Source organism: Cibotium barometz, chromosome 2, assembly GCF_041138505.1.
Source record: "Cibotium barometz isolate CiBa-2024 chromosome 2, ASM4113850v1, whole genome shotgun sequence".
Lineage (NCBI taxonomy): Eukaryota > Viridiplantae > Streptophyta > Polypodiopsida > Cyatheales > Cibotiaceae > Cibotium > Cibotium barometz.
In genome coordinates, this window is record NC_141047.1 from 47435296 (window position 1) to 47452717 (window position 17422).

A 17422-nucleotide genomic window follows, 5' to 3' on the forward strand; every position below is an offset into this window, starting at 1 on the left:
GTCGGCCGAGTGTGAAAACTACTCACTTGTATATGAGTCATTTTTTACAATAACCAACACACAATCATTTCCTTGCAAAAAAGAATACTTGTGAGCTCCCTTTCTTCTCTACTTTTGCTTGCTTGTATGCTATTGAATCTTACTTGTGTGATGGATGCATGCTAGGTAGTTTTGTTTGTAGAATTCCTTCTTACATTAGCTGCTGCTTCTTCATTCGAAAGAGAACCACCACGAAAATAAATCTCTTTTTACCTCCATCTAGGCATAGAGAGCCATTCCCCATTCCTTGATCCCATTAATAGGGAATACTCTCATGTGTAATAACGGAGTGAAGATGTGACCAAACAAAAAAAAAAGTTACAATTGCGACTCTAAGGTAAGGCCGAATGACACATGCTTTAGCAAGGTGAAAGTAGGCTAGACTTGAACAATAACATCACTTTTAAAAGAACAATAAGTGGATTTGACGAGCACTCACCAATCAACCGTAGGATTCAAACTAGCAACCCCACGTCGATCCAATCCGCACCCTCAAGGTATACACGTTTCATGCCATGCCTTATGATTGTTACCGCTATAACTAGCTACCAATGGGCTAACGAATAGGTTTGGCAAGCTTCTCTTCAAGGTCTGGGGAGGAACTCTCTCATTAAGGAGCCACATTCCCCGATTATATAGCCCATAATTAAGCTAAAAACTAAGTAAAATGCCCTGCCTCATGCTCCAAGCACAGGATGCAACATTCTCTTGTCTCTTAAAGAGTGGCTCCGGTGGAGAAATTGTTTGCTTTAGGCATTAGAGTCTACAGTTCTACCACACGTGTCATTGTCTATTGGCGCATGCCTCACTCATTGTAGATCTATTTCATGTCTTCCTTATTGAGGTTGCCACACGTGTGGCTTTAAGGAGACTGTAGGTGAAACATAAACTTGCTAATGATCTGAATTGCCAATCGACTGTGAGTTGCAAGACTATGCTTATAGATCTAAATAGAGTGTTTGATACTAAGCTCTATCCACAAATTTGAGTTGGACAAAATCCTCTAATCTTAATCACTATTTAAGTTGATATCACAGCATCTATCAACCACATCACCAACTTGGCGGTGACGCCGCTCATAGGCTACACTGGCTGAAACTCTAAAAACAAAGAAAAGCCTAAAAAGCTATGATACCATTTATTGGTTTACGGTTAGGGTTTATGCATGTGCACCTTATCTAAGATGGATGGAAGATATCCATGGTGTGTGTGTGTGTGTGTGTGTGTGTGTGTGTGTGTGTGGAGAGAGAGAGAGAGAGAGAGAGAGAGAGAGAGAGAGAATGCTCAAAGAGAGAGTCGTCTCAATGATGGTTGATTGATGTAAAGCTTCACCAAGTACAATGCTTTAATAGCCTTAGAGGCTCCTCTAAATGACATCACCGCTTGTGCAAAAAGGTATAATATCTAAATGTTATCCTAACCACTCTAAGAGTGGGTTCACACACTTACCAAGACACACGAGGAAGTGTTCACACATATACAACTCCAAATAACCAACAAATATAATCTTCTTGCCAGACTCCTCATTTTCATTCTTATGTCAACTTGGTCAACCAACCAATCTCTCTCCACATACATGAAGACATTGTCAAGACATTCTATTTTCAAAAGACTCCTTCCCACAACATAAAATACCAAAGACTCCTGGTACATTACTTCATATACTTCAATAAGAATGAAAAGCAAACTACACTTTTAAATCTTGCATACCCACCAATTTGCTTGATCCTAACCATTTTTTAATGTTGGATGCACATACTTCCCTACTACTCTCAGCTTATCCAATTATCATGACCGTCTATGGTTTTGACTCCTAAGCAATGCCTTGTTTTCCTTCAATTGCTATTCCAAAGGAAGCATATATTCTAAAACCAACCTTGTTCAAGATATTTTCATGGTGGTACTACCCTTGATGTGTATGTCAAGGAGTTGTAATCCATATGTTTGCATCTAATCATATACTAGACAACACTTTGATGAGAATCAATCCAAAACAACATTTTTCATGGTTGTAAATAATTGTGTAAACTATTACTTCAGAATGACTTCAACAAGCACTTGCAAATAGTCCATGTAGCCCTAAATACATTGGCCAAGGTTTTTAACAAGTTCATCATTAGTGCCCCCTTCAGCTAAAGCACTTGATACAACCTCACAAGAACCACCAATTTATGATTGAAACACAAATATTGATGTCAATAGCAAGGCAGAGGGAGTAAAACATCAACTAGCACACGCTTGGGAATTGAAATATTTTTGGCCATTGAAACCCTAACATTGTGGTCATTAGCGAGGCAAGGGGAGAAGAACATCTACAACCACACTTCAGAATAACGATCTACCAAGCTGTAGCTATTCAGAGGGCCATAGGTGTTTCTTGGTTTTTAAAAAACCGTGTGAGTCAAAATCATAGCAATTGTCAAATTTTCTGATGAGGAGAGGCAAGGAACTTTATGATTCACATGTTTAATTCAGCAAAACACACAGTATATGGTGCATTACATGAGAAATGAGCATTCTTAGAAATCCCTCGCGCACTGCCTCATGTTACCCTATATGAGAATGCTGTAACCCATTAGTGCTTGGCACAACATCAATCCAGTGTTACGTGCCAGGCAATCAGTTTGTTCTCTTTACAGGAATCTTAATAGATAAAATGTAAACCACGGCACTCTCTGATTAAAAAACAAAAAATATCCTCATTAGTGTGAGTTGATCCTCGTAAATACAAGAGTGAAGAGTTTTGTGGACATGTAAGTATTTATAAAGGCCATGTAAGCAAACAATCAAATTGGCCCATCATATGAAACTATGGCAGGTAATTTGGCCAAATGACCATAACAGTTGGCCAGATAACATGCTAGCTTTCAGCTCACTCCTCACCACCGACCAAGCTCGGACCCCCAAGTCCCAGCAGAAACCATTTTATTTCTCTTATGCATGTACTTTCAAAAACAAGGGCAGCCCTTTGATATACAGCCCTTTGATATGCAGGTCGTTGATCTGGGCAAGAGTAGTCATTATTTTTCCCCAAACTTTTCCTTGAGACTGTCTTGTCGCTGTAGCCACATTATGTGTGCCTGCACAAGCCTTGCATTAGGCATACCAATGTATTATGGAGTTCTATAGTTGGACCTATTTCTTCTCAAAACTTGCCCATTTTTTGCCATCCCCATTCCCTTTCCTGTAGCATTCAGTAACATGCAAAGAAAACACAGGACAACACAATAACAAACCATGTACCAATTTGTCGGTTATAGGTTGGCTTATCATCTGAAATGTTTCAATTTTTTGCCTTCAGACATCCCAACATTCTTCATGAAAGTACAATTACCGTACACTAATGCCACATGCACCAAGTCTACAATTGAGAGTATGCGACATTGTAGAACACTCGTGTCTATGTGCTAGGGTTTGAGAGTAGAGTGTAGTGAAATCAAACAGATGGCACACAAAAGAGTCCTAAAATTATAGTTATGTATTATGTATAAGAAAGAAGTGTTACGACTGTACTTCAAGTACAAGTGACGATTGTGAATGAAGATGTCACTACATAGCCACTCTACTGTAGAGCCTCCTTGGCTAGCCCTTACGCTAGAGAATTTTTCTGTAGACCCCAATCACTGAAGAGTTTGACGAATTCCTTAAGCACATATATATATGCACCCCAAGTGCTGGTCGGCCAACATAAAATGCTATCGGCATGTTATTATTGCCCATGACCAGCATTTAATGCTCGTGGCAAAATCGACTACTGCCCAAACAGCAACTGTACACTGCTGCACACACAGCCCAATGCCTATCGACACTGCCCAATGCCTGTGCACACTGCCCGAGGCTACTGTACACTGCTGCACAGCCCGATGCCTGTCGACACCGCCCAATGCATGTGCACATTGCCCCAAGGCTGTATGTGATACGTGGCACTACCACAGGTAAGGTGTGTTAACATTCTCCCTCCCACTTGCATTGCAGAAGTCCTCAGCTGCCGGTGTCCATATAAAGTGCCCTTTCATAAAAGGAAAAGATCCAAGCAAAGCTCATCCATGGTAGCCAACATCCCAAACACTGTGAGACCACTTTGCGTCCAATGTGAAGGCTCGCATTCCATCCTCGCCACGCGTCAGCACAAAGACCTACAAAGAAACCGACGGATGATCTAGCACTATCCCTTTATCCAACCGTCCATGAAGAAACATTGCAGGCTTCTGAGTTTCTTCTCTTATCCTATGGGAAGAACACTCCACAGAATGGCCTGGAAAAACTCCGCTATCCACTCTTAGCCGCTAATGCATAGACTTAGATCACAATACCTGTGTGCACCAACTCCGATGCACCCTGAAGGAAGAATCAAGAACAGCACTGTTGCACCAAATCTATATCGGCACCTCTATGACTAGACCACCATCTCCATGTGAAACATGCTCCAAGTAGTACCTCTTCTAATATACCGAAGCAAAAACTCCGCCTATTGTCCGTGTTCTTTCCAAGGAATCAATGCACAGTGAAGACACCCACTGGTATATCCTCCCAAGGTGAAGACAAATCTGGTGATATGTCCTCTTGTGGTGCCACCATGACATCAGACATTGATGATATTCCACCCAATGCTAGCGGCAGGTGAGAAGAGTCCTCCTGTACTAGCCCAAAACTAAAGCAACCGCTACTGAAGCCAAAGATTATCTACCTAGTGCAAATGGCAACTGTGAACACTCTTCCTCAGAGACCTAGCTGAAAACTTCCTATGTTCATACATGTGGTCTGATGCAATGAAGCACCCTTGGTGTGTGCTCAACCCAAGAAATGAAAAACAATGAGACATTCACTCATTCTCTGGTTCCGAAGCAGCCTCCTCCGTGAGCTCCTCCTCCAAGGTCCTCAGACAATCCTTCACGATGTGCTTGGGAGTCTCACTTCAAACAAATCGGTCGCTTCGCTCGGAGCTCCTCAGAGAGAATCGTGTCCGTGACACTCCCCCACTCAACCAGTTGTTATCCTCCATTTCTTGACAATCTCCATCTTTGGCAATCTCCTTGGCCTTCTACTGGTCGACTTTATGCTAAGTCTTTGACTTGGAACTCTCCCATGTCTCGAGGATCGTAGCAAGACTAACATCGTCCAAAAAATCACCGGGCTGATGTGCGCGAACATCTGCCTGCAAGAATGATTTCAAACCATCCATGAAATGCTCGACCTGCTCTGATTGTCGCACATTCTTTTATTTATTTTCATAAGCTTTGACTTGAAGCATAGACTTTGGCAATCTGTCCGTGGGAGCATGAGCAAAAGATTCCAAATGTAACATGCAGAAGCTTAGTGGATAGAATCAGTAACTTCAATGTTAAGAATTCAGCAATCTTTCGTGACGATGATAACGCACAAGATAGACAAGTGCAGAAATCGAGAGAGAGAGAGAGAGAGAGAGAGAGAGAGAGAGAGAGAGGAGGGGGGGGGGGGGGGGAGTCCGACACCGTATTGGGTCCCAAATACCCTCTGTAGGGCCCCCACCACGAATGGTGTATTTGCTTTATTAGAATGATGCAATTCTACAAATAGAATCTGGTTCTTGACCTTTCCCCTTCACCTTGGCTGAGAGCTCACCTTGGCTGTCCCAGCCCTTGGAATTCAGCAACCCCTTGTGAATGATCAGATGACTGACTGAAAATCATGCCTATGCTTTTATAGTTCCTAGTGATGCTGGTCAGCTGGCTCATGTATGGGTCGGCCTGCAGCAAATATTCCCACGACTTGCAAAAGTGCCCCTTTTGGGCAGCGCTTTTGACACCTGCTTTCTGGACATGAATTGGTCGCCCTGTTCTGCTGTGTCCAGGCTATATCCAGACCATGCGATGGCCTGACCATGCGATGGCCTGCCCAGGCTGTGCAGCCTTCATGGCTTCAGGCCGATAGGCTGGCCGACTTGGCCTATAACCCCTCTAGGCCTGGCCGACAGCAAGCCCTAGCCTTCCTGGCTAGTGGGCAAAGGCCATGGGCCATCTTGGCCCCCTTGAGTGGCCTAAGGCCTACCCCATGCCCATGTTCAACGATACAACACCCCTTTCTGGGGTAGCCCTAAGGGCTGCCCCCCTTCTACATGCAACTACATGCTTCTAGACAAATGCCTGGCATCTAGTTGCAAACCAAACACTCAAGACACCTAACATCATTCCAGAGGGAGACTCGCAGTACAGATTGGCACTGCTTCATGTGCAGGACAATTCACACCTGCTTTCTGGACATGAATTGGTCGCCCTGTTCTGCTGTGTCCAGGCTATATCCTGACCATGCATTGGCCTGCCCAAACTGTGCAGCTTTCATGGCTTCTGGCCGACAGGCTGGCCGACTTGGCCTATAGCCCCTCTAGGCCTGGCCGACAGCAAGCCCTAGCCTTCGTGGCTAGTGGGCAAAGGCCATGGGCCATCTTGGCCCCCTTGAGTGGCCTAAGGCCTACCCCATGCCCATGTTCAAGGGATACAACACCCCTTTCTGGGGTAGCCCTAAGGGCTGCCCCCCTTCTACATGCAACTACATGCTTCTAGACAAATGCCTAGCATCTAGTTGCAAACCAAACACTCAAGACACCTAACATCATTCCAGAGGGAGACTCGCAGTACAGATTGGCACTGCTTCATGTGCAGGACAATGCACACTTGACCAAAACCATATACTACGGGACTTGTATACCTCACCTTGGACGCTTAGAGTGGAACCCTGGCTGACTCGTCCTGAACTAAGCTCACATGGGACCAGTTTCCACTCCAAGTCCTACACCTGCTATACAGATATGTCCACGTGGCATCCAAGTTAGGGACATACGTGACATCCCCTTCTCCTTAACTTGACGGAAGCTGCATAGCCTCCAGATTGTCCGTCAATAAAGCCAGATAGTCGTCAAAGAATTCTTTGTCAAGCCAAACCGCTTCGTGAGTCCCTCGGTCTTAAAACTTCATGAGGAACTAATTGTCTTTGTCTTCGGCTGGAGCCAAGCTTCAAGCGGTGCAAAAGGATCTTCTCGCAAACTAAAACCGGCCTTCAGAAATCTAATGGGCGGTGAAACAAACACTCGCTTACAAAACACTTCACCACCCATGGGAACCTGGAAAAGTAAAACAAAAGGGGAGCTAGAGTGCTCCTGCAAATAGTACACGGACACCGATTGGCGCCCCAAAACGCAGTGGCGGCCCTTGCAGTATTTCTTTACTTGATCAAATATGAGTACAAAGTACAACTTGTCGAATCCTCTTATCAATAGGATCCCTCGAAGCTTTTCACCCAGGACTTCCAAAAGAAAACTCTCGTTATTATAGCAAAGCATTCCATAGAGAAGACACATCTGTACAACATCTCCCTGCTTGAAAAGGTCTTCTCCATCTCTATCATGGATCTCACAACCCTTTTCCAAACAGTAGTAGGGCTGTACCAATCCACATGTCCTTCCTATAGTAACAGCTTGCATGTAACCTCGAGAAAACTAGAACCGCAAAATCAGAAGAAGAAATTCAGCAACATCGAGCAGCGTCCAAAGACATGTTTTCTTGTAGCCATGTGCGCTGCAGCCACCTATAGCCCATGCGCACAGCAACCGGTAGCCCATGAGTGCAGCAGCTGCCTGGCCTCCCTGTGTGCAGTAGCCCCCTGGCCCCTGTGTGTGCAACAGCCTGCAGCCCATGCGCAGCAGAAGCAGCACCCTGTAGCCTATAGGCAGCAGCGCTCACCGCCTGTAGACTGTGCGCAGCAGTGCCAGCCGCCTGTAGACTGTCCGCAGCAATGCCAGCCGCCTGTAGCCCAAGCGTTGCAGCACCCGCCGCCTGTCTGTAGTCCATGCGCAATAGCCCCTGCACCAAGCGTACCCGCAACAGTGCCAACTCCACATGGCGACCTCTCAAGGGGATGCGCCCGCTGCTCCATGCGCCACCCTCCACTTTTATAAAGAGGCGATCACTTTTCAAAAACACCAAAAGCAATAATAGAAAAACGCATGCCTACAATAATAATTTTTAAGTCATCAAAGGTTATAAAACCTTATAAACTTAAATTCTTTTTGTCCCCTTCACACTTGGGGTTGTCCACACATGGGTTTTCTTTTCAACTCCAAACTGATGCCCTTCACACTGTCCACCATGTCCCAATGCCCACCTGCATACTGTCCAGAGAAAAACACAGGGTCGTAACACAAACCATCACTTCAGCTTCGTGAACTGTAACTATTTGGCCCTCCTAGCTCCATTTCACATGATGAAACCCATACCCAGACACCAGATAGGTGGAAGAAGACATGGAGACAGGGTCCATAAAGTTTGATTAAGAAAAAGCATCATTCTTGGTCAAAAAGCCCAAAAAAAAAAAAGTCAAACAAGGTTGACCGTGAGCCAAGGGCACTATTGGAAAGAGGAGATTAAGCCGGACCAAAAAGCTAAAGGCTGCTTTTTCAAAAACCAACTCCAGAGCCAAAAAGCAAGGCCCTAAAGCTAGAAAAACAAAACAAGAACTTTTGACTAAAGTTGAGTAATATTTTACTATTAAAACGACCAAAAGCTAAGTAAAAGGCAAAAGCAAAGCAAAAGCATCACTTTTTGGCAAAAAGCAAGGCTTCCGCAAGTATAAAAGAAACATGAGCCTCTCTTGAGCATCAAGTTGAAGAAGAACCTCTTCATCGCATTGCCATCTTCGTTGAAGCGTGGAGATAATCTTCTCCATCATCATCTATGAACCAAATCATGGAGTTTTTCATCGCTGCCCGCTGATTTCAGAGCGCCTCCAGCAACTACAGTACCACATCATCATCTATCCGTACTACTATACGGATTCGTACAGCCATATGGACTGTACGGTCAAAAAAATTCAGAAACCCTTAAACTGCTCCAAAACCCTAAAAATTGCTTTTTGAATGTTTTTATCGCCCGAAAACCATTAAAAGAGGTTTTATATCAGTTTTTTTGCCAAAAAAAGCTTTTCCATGGTTTCCTTCATCAACAAGGATATAGGAGTTGTGAAGATTACTCATGGGCTGAGCGAGTGATTTTGGACTTGCATTAGGATCTAGACTTGGACTTGGACTTGGACTTGGACTTGGACTTGGATCTAGACTTGGACTTGGGACTTGGATCTAGACTTGGACTTGGACTTGGACTTGGACTTGGATCTGGACTTGGACTTGGACTTGGACTTGGATTTGGATTTGGATATTAGATTTGGTACTAGCCCGGTGAGAGATACTTGTGGGTCATCCCTGTGTGGTGTGCTCGGCATCAGAAATCTCGTGCCTCAACATCGACATCGACTTGGATATCCTACATCGGCATATCTGTTTGTTTTGTATTGATTGATTGTATTGATCCTGGCCAGTGTGCTCGTGGATTGTTCCTGCATAAATTTATGAAAGGGGGTAGGGCATGTTCCCCGCTGAATGTGGTGTACTATGCAAGATCCCTGTTCCCTTCTATCTCTCCCCTCTCTCTCTATATCTTTATCAATTGGACACATGGTTGAGTTTGTCACTGCATGCCCCGCTGGGCTTACAGTGGTATCAGAGCAAGATTTCTCTTGAAGAAACTTTCTTGGGGTGACAGAGCCATGTCAAGAGCAAAGGGAGACCAAGGGCTTCATGAAGGAAACAACCATGAGGTTGATATAGAAATTCTTGATGGAAACCAAGGTCATTAGAAGAGTACCATGACTTTTAGCACTTCATATGATTTTTCAGAAAATTCCTTGCTTGGAGAAGCAAGAGGGAACAGGACCAAAGAAGGACTCAGATATTTGAAGACTTTATCAAAGAACAAGCCACTGAGGCCGAAGGAGTGGAATCCACCAAAGCTTATCTACGAGCCAAAGGAGCTATCATTGCAGAAGGATCTAGAGCTACCCGTTCTATTTCTTGTGGATAAAACAAGGAGGCTATATCTAGGCAACTTTTTTTCAGATGCAACTTCTTCGGGAAAGGTGAGGGAAAGGAAGGCAAAGGAAATTACATCAACCGGAAAGATGGACTTCAAGCCGGGAGAGAAGAGCATCAAGTTTGATGCTTTTCATGGAAAGCAGGATACCCAGAAAGCTTTATCCTTTGTCAAGCAATTTGATGCTTCTTTTGGAGATGACAACTACTCCGAGAAGTTAAAGCTTCGCATGGTTCGTATGCATTTGAAGGATGCCGCCTTGAATTGGTGGCTAAAAGTAATACAAGAAGAGACCGAGCCGAAGACGTGGAGAAACTTCAAGACTTTGTTCAACAAGAAGTTTTTATCCGCAAACTTTGAAGCTAATGTGCAAAAGAAATGGGATGAGGTAAAGCAGAAAGTTGGTGAGAATGTGGCATCATATCTTAACAACTTTTCAGTAGTCTTTTTTTGAAGTTTACTTCTTATACCCCCATTCCATCACTAATGGAAATGCGTAAGTTTGTCAATGGATTGCAGCCTAAGCTTATGCAAGCAGTTTACATGGCGGAACCAAAGACATTAGAAGAAGCTTCAGACAAGGCTTTGCAAAGCCGAGGCCTTGTACATGCCTTGGATGGACGGCAAGACAAAGAACGACAATCGGAATCCATCTCAAAAGAAAAAGTTTAAAGACCGATCCCCATCAAGAAGCTAATTCTCTCAAGAACAAGGATGGGAGTGGAGACAAACCCCCACTCTTTCGAAGAAGATTATCCCTCGAGCAACATGAAGAATATGCCAAAGAAGGGAAGTGTTTCAATGTGGAAACAAGGGACATATGGTTGCAAATTGTCCTGTCAAGCCAAAGCAAGAAACCAGAGAAATCGGAAGATCATCAAATTGACATCATGCCAAGAAGCTCAACAAAAGGAGATTATGAAGCAAATGACCGAGCTATTGGAAAAGGGTTTGATTATACCTAGCTCATCATCTTTTTGCTCCCCAGTCCCCAGTCTTATTGGTTCAAAAAAAGGATGGTTCTTGGCATATGTGTAATGATTACAAGGCTCTTGACAAGATTACTGTGAAGAACAAGTTTCCTATTCCTAGGATTGACGATATCTTGGATAGATTGGATGGAGCCACTATCTTTAGCAAGATTGACTTGAAGAGTGGCTACCATCAAGTCAAGATTATTCCAGAAAACATTCACAAGACCGCATTTAGGACTACTTTTGGACTCTGAGTATTTGGTGATGCCTTTTGGTCTTACCAATGCTCTGGCTACATTCAACCGAATGATGGAAAGAATATTTCGAGAACATGGAAAGTTTGCAACTACTTTCTTTGATAACATTATTGTGCATTCAAAGAATGAGAACGAGCATCGAAAGCATTTGGATATGGTATTTCAAGAACTCCGCAAGCACAAGTTATATGTGGATGGCAAGAAGCGTGAGTATTTGGTGATGCCTTTTGGTCTTACCAATGCTCTAGCTACATTCAACCGAATGATGGAAAGAATATTTCGAGAACATGGAAAGTTTGCAGCTACTTTCTTTGATAACATTATTGTGCATTCAAAGAATGAGAACGAGCATCGAAAGCATTTGGATATGGTATTTCAAGAACTCCGCAAGCACAAGTTATATGTGGATGGCAAGAAGCGTGAGTTATATGTGGATGGCAAGAAGCGTGAGTATTTGGTGATGCCTTTTGGTCTTACCAATGCTCTAGCTACATTCAACCGAATGATGGAAAGAATATTTCGAGAACATGGAAAGTTTGCAGCTACTTTCTTTGATAACATTATTGTGCATTCAAAGAATGAGAACGAGCATCGAAAGCATTTGGATATGGTATTTCAAGAACTCCGCAAGCACAAGTTGTATGTGGATGGCAAGAAGCGTGAGTTCTTTTGGCAAAAATTCACTACTTGGGCCTTATAGTGTCCAAGGAAGGGGTCGGGATGGATCCAGACAAGGTCAAGGCTATTATGGAATGGCCAGAGTTGACTAGTGTGCATGCAATTCAAAGTTTCCTTGGCTTATGCTCTTACTATAGGAAGTTCATCAAGTGGTTTGTTGTTGTAACAAGTCCACTACATGATTTGACGAAGAAAGCCGTGGGATTTCGGTGGGCCAAAGCTAAAAAAGAATCTTTTGAAGCATTGAGACTTTATGCTAGCAAAGGATCAATGTTGGTTATTCCATACCTTTTTGTGGTTGAACGTGATGAGATTGCATTGGAGCAATCTTGAACCCAAGCAGGCCATGTTTTGGCCTATGAATGTCAAAGACAACAAGGTAGCAAATGCATTATCTCGGAGACCCCTGAGCCATGTAGTTTCTATGGGTTACCATATGAATTTCACTTTGATGAAGGATCCTTATGCTACCAAAGAGAATTTCAAATATATTTTGGAACAGATTGCAGAATAGAAATTTGGTGACTTTTTATGTCATCAAGTAGGGTTTTCTTATCATGCAAACCTAGGTTATGTGTGACACAAGGAATTGAGGCCCAAGGTAATGGAAGAGTGCCATGCTCCTTTCTACATGGGACATAGAGACACCTTGACTACACTTCAAGCTTTGGAGAGCTACCTTTTATTGGCCTAGTATGAGAAAGACATTGAGCTTTATGATTTGAGATTGTTTGGTTTGTCAGAAGGTCAAGTTTGATCGACAAACACCTGCAGGATTACTGCACCCATTGAATGTTCTATGAGAGAGTATTGCTATGGATTTTATCTTTGGTTTGCCAAAGTCAGGGAATGATGGTACGTGGACCTTTTCAGGTTACCAAGAACATCAATAGTGTATGCTATCGATTGGACCGTTCAGATCATTGGAGAATATATAATGCCTTCCAAGACAGTTTATTGAAACCATGTACAGGTTACCCCCAGAGGAACTTGTTTTGAAGGATCCACCAGAGGTGAAAGAGCCAAAACAAATTGAGTTTCATTCTGTGAGAAAAAGAGGAAAGACAGTGGTTAGAAAGTTTCTCTTGGACTTTGAGAATGTCCAAATGTATTTGAAGTACAGATATGGACGTCTTGCGATCAAGACAAATTTAAGAGAGAGGGATTGTGCCTCTAGCCCTCTTCATTGTATATATATTGGACTAGAATTGATCATTATTCTACTTGGACATGCTCTAGTTGGGAGGCAATGATGCCAGATAGCCCAAGGAGCAAGATTTGTATATGGGTGGCAACGATGCCAGATGACCGATTGGACGGCAACAATGCCAAACATCTTGGATTTCGTAGTCGGACGGTCATTCCAACCAGATGGCCTAGTTGACTATATTGGATTACGCAATTGGGTGGTCATTCCAACCAGATGGCCCAGATGACTGTATTGGGTTTTGCAATCGGGCGGTCATTGCGACCAGATGGCCCAGCTGACTGGATTGGATTTCGCAATCGGGCGGTCATTGCCACCAGTGTTGGGGTAAAGGCGTTATGCCCACCCTTATAGTGTGTACAAGCCCATAAGTTATAGTACATAGTACACTTAGTACTTTTAATGTACTAAGTGCACTATGTGTACTAGTGCAATATACATGTGTGATAGGGGAGTCACACACTCATGCCTCATGAGTTGACTTATCCCCACAACTCTCTCTCTCTCTCTCTCTCCCTTGTTGTTTCTCTGTGTATGTCTCCCACATAACCTAACCCTAATTCCTTCTCTCATCAACTGGTACCAGAGCGAGTAAGATACGCAGGCGCTAGGCTAACACAGCTTGAGCGAGTAAGATACGCAGGCGCTAGGCGACGTAGCACTACACAGCGAGTGGCGCTAGGCTTGAGCGAAGGCAAACACAAGCGAATTGGCTGGCGGGCGTTGAATTATTAGCGAAGGCAGGCAAACTCGACACAGCGCTGGCCCTTCAGCGTGAGCAGCGAGCGGATACACAGGCGACACACCATTGCCCGTCAACAGCAGGCGCTTGTAAGTCTGGCCGAGAACACCTGTTGCGGTATCCGAGACTCGCAGAAAGTCTCAACTGGTGATCTTGGCGGCCCCGTCAAACACGTCACGGTCCGCCTCTCTCGTTTTCGCCCACCCGCCAAGGCACGCTTCAACGTTCATATATCGCCCTTCCTTTCCCCGCTCCTTAAATACGGCTAAGTTTGCCCACCGCAAATGTATTCAGCACTGGTGCAATGAGAAAGGTGACACGATATGCGAAATTTGCCACCAGGCTTACAGGAGTGGTTACAGTGCCCCTCAACGACAACCACAATCAGAAAGTGTCTCTGTAGACCTCGGAGCAAGTCACTCCTGGAGCTACCCGTAGCAACATCAGCAAGAAGCCTCCCTCCCTTTTCTGCAACAGCATCAAATTTTCTGCAGCAGCATCACCACCCCCCTTTCCTGCAACAAAAAATCAGAAATTACAAGGTATTTTCCTCAATTTTTTTTTTGGGATTTGCAATTGAGCAAGTACAATCAACAATTGAGCAGATACAGGTGTCGAATTGCTCAATTTTGAGCAAAATTGGCAAAATTGGGTGACATTGGTCACAATCAGGATCAATTTGCAGGAAATTGGTCACAATCAGGATCAATTTGCAGGAAATTGGTCACAATCAGGATCAATTTGCAGGAAATTGGATGTTGAAATTTGGGGCTTTTGATGTAATTGTGCAATTAAGCACTCATACATGCTGTATGTTTGAAAAATCGCACATTTGAGCAAAATTGCAACAAATTGCAGCAAATTGCAGTGCAAATCAAGGGGCTTTTGTGCCGATTTGGTTGATTTGCATGCAGGCAATCGCATTTGATGCTGTGGATAATGTGCTGATGCCTTACAAGCACTCAATGTGCCTGTAAATCAAGGGGCTTTCATGTATTTGATGTATATGTGGCCAGGGGGAAGCATCGTGAACACTCTGGATGCCTTCATGTGCGTCAATGTACCATGTATGATCAGAAATCGATCTTAAATCAAGGGGCTTTTCAAGTTTGTATGCTTGTTGAGCTTGGCAAAGCAGCAGGCAAGACATTTATGCCTTGAATCCTCAAAAATCAGCTTGCAGTCAAGGGGCTTTTGCCCAATTTCTGTTCGGGACTGTTGTATGCAGTGTACGGGACTATAAAAGTCTGATTTTCACTCATTTGGACAGCCAGGAGAGCATTTATTGCTACTGTACCTGCTGGTACAGATTTGGCACAGCTTTGTGCAAGTTTTGGCATGGCTGTACACTGTTTTGAGTGACCAAAAGGTTCAATTTCAGCTGCTGTACTTGCCGGTACAGGTTTGGTACATCATTGGTGAGCACTTGGTACTGCTGTACAGTACTTTGGAAGGGCAACAGAGCACATTTAAGGTGCTGTCCAAAATCTGCAGCAACCAGATTTTGGTGATTTCATCACATAAGGTGGGAGAAAAGTAGCATTTGTGCTTCCGCAGTGGGAGATAAAACTTTGGGAGAAAAACTGTGAGCACTTTGTGTGCTTTTGGTGCAGTGTTTGCACATTTTGCAGGGAGTCAGGCATTGACAGGTTGCATTTTGCTATGGCAACCGCAGGTGAGAGCTCTTCATTGCTTCACATCAAGAAGCTTGAAGGCTCGCATAACTATGATATTTGGCAAACCCAGTGCTACAATGTGTTGCTCCAGAAAAAGCAGCACAAGCCTATCAAAGAAAGGGGTGTAATGCCCGCTTCTCTTACTGCTGAAGAGTGGGAAGATATGGATGAGCTGGCAAGATCTACTATCATGTTGTCTGTGTCAGACTCATTACTTTTCAGCATTCGTGAAGAGAAGACAGCTTGGGGAATGTGGCAGAGATTGCAGGACTTGTATGCCCAACAAAGTGCCTCAAGCAAAGTGTATTGGGGAAGATATGGATGAGCTGGCAAGATCTACTATCATGTTGTCTATGTCAAACTCATTACTTTTCAGCATTCGTGAAGAGAAGACAGCTTGGGGAATGTGGCAGAGATTGCAGGACTTGTATGCCCAACAAAGTGCCTCAAGCAAAGTGTATTGGTTGAAGAAACTCATAGGTCTTCAGATGAAGGAAGGGGCGTCTATGACAGCCCATCTAAATGAGTTTAATGGTATTGTCAGCCAGGTCATTAATCAAAAGTTGGCAATGGACGATGAGTTCAAAGCCACTTTTCTGTTATGCACTTTGCCAGAGAATTGGGACACATTCAGGACAGCCACTAGCAATTCGAATGCTATGCTGTCATATGCAGATGTTGAGGGTGCTCTTCTTCAAGAAGAGATGAACAGGAAAAACAACTCTGTTGGAAAGTCCAATGCAATGAATGCACGTGGGAGATCCCAGCAAAGGGGAAAAAGCCAAGAAAGGGGAAGGAGCAAGTCTCGCTCCAAAAAGGATTTGGAATGCCATTATTGTGGCAAGAAGGGACACATTAAAAAGCAATGCTACAAATGGAAAAATGATCAAAAGGAAAAGGGAAAAGGCAAAGACAAAGAGAAAGATGAAGCCAAAGATGTAAAGCCAAGGGGCAAAAGTGGAGTCAAGATCGAAGAAATCAATGTGTCACATGCAGGTGGCAGTGAGGATGAGGTCCTATTTACTTCTTCACTTGATGCCCATTCACTTCTTACAGGTGGTCATGGTATGCACTCATGGATCATTGATTCAGGTGCCTCCTTTCATGTCACAGGTTGCAGAGACTTGTTTGTCAGGTATACTGCTGGCAATGAAGGAGTGGTTTACTTAGGTGATAACCATGCATGCAAGATTCTTGGCAGAGGTGATGTGAGGCTTGTGTTTTCAGATGGCTCACAGCTTATGCTCCATGATGTCAGGCATGTGCCTGAGATCAAGAAGAATCTGCTTTCTACTGGACAGCTTGATGATGCTGATTATGTTACCACATTTGGTAGTGGAAAGTGGAAAATTAGTAAGGGCTCACTGGTTGTTGCCAGAGGCTCTAAGGTGGACACTCTTTACTTTATGCATGCAGGTGTTTGTCACCATGCTAATGTAAATGCAACCGAGCTGCCGGAAATTTCTATGTGGCATAGCCGGTTGGGACACATGAGTGTCAAGGGAATGGAGCAATTGTCTCGTTTGGGTTACTTGCCTTCTCTAAAGTTTTCAAGTTTTCAGTTTTGTGAGCATTGTATATATGGTAGGCAAATACAGTGCCCCCACAAGAAAGCTCTTGGACAGAAAGATGCTCAGTTAGAGCTTGTGCATACAGATGTATGTGAGATGCCTCAGCTTTCTTTGGGAGGGGCAAAATACTTTGTGTCTTTTATAGATGATGCCACACGCAAGGTGTGGGTCTATCCTCTTCGTTTGAAGAGTGATACATTCTCAGTGTTTCAGAAGTTTGTTGCTCTTGTTGAGAACCAAACTGGCAAAACACTGAAGGCTTTGCGTTCCGACAATGGTGGAGAGTACATGTCCAAACAGTTTCAGGACTTTTGTGATGCTAAAGGCATCAAGAGGGAGCTCTCTACTCCTTATGATCCTCCACAAAACGGGACAGCAGAGA

General features: G+C 43.9%; 1 long non-coding RNA gene across 1 annotated transcript in view; it reads right to left on the reverse strand.

Moving 5' to 3' along the window:
* Positions 1–2718: 2718 nt before the first annotated feature.
* The window catches only part of LOC147641163 (uncharacterized), a 35498-nt gene continuing 20794 nt past the window's right edge, over positions 2719–17422 (reverse strand). The window contains exon 2 of the long non-coding RNA XR_015269000.1: positions 2719–3119. This is a non-coding gene — a long non-coding RNA (uncharacterized LOC147641163). The remainder of the gene's footprint in view (positions 3120–17422) is intronic.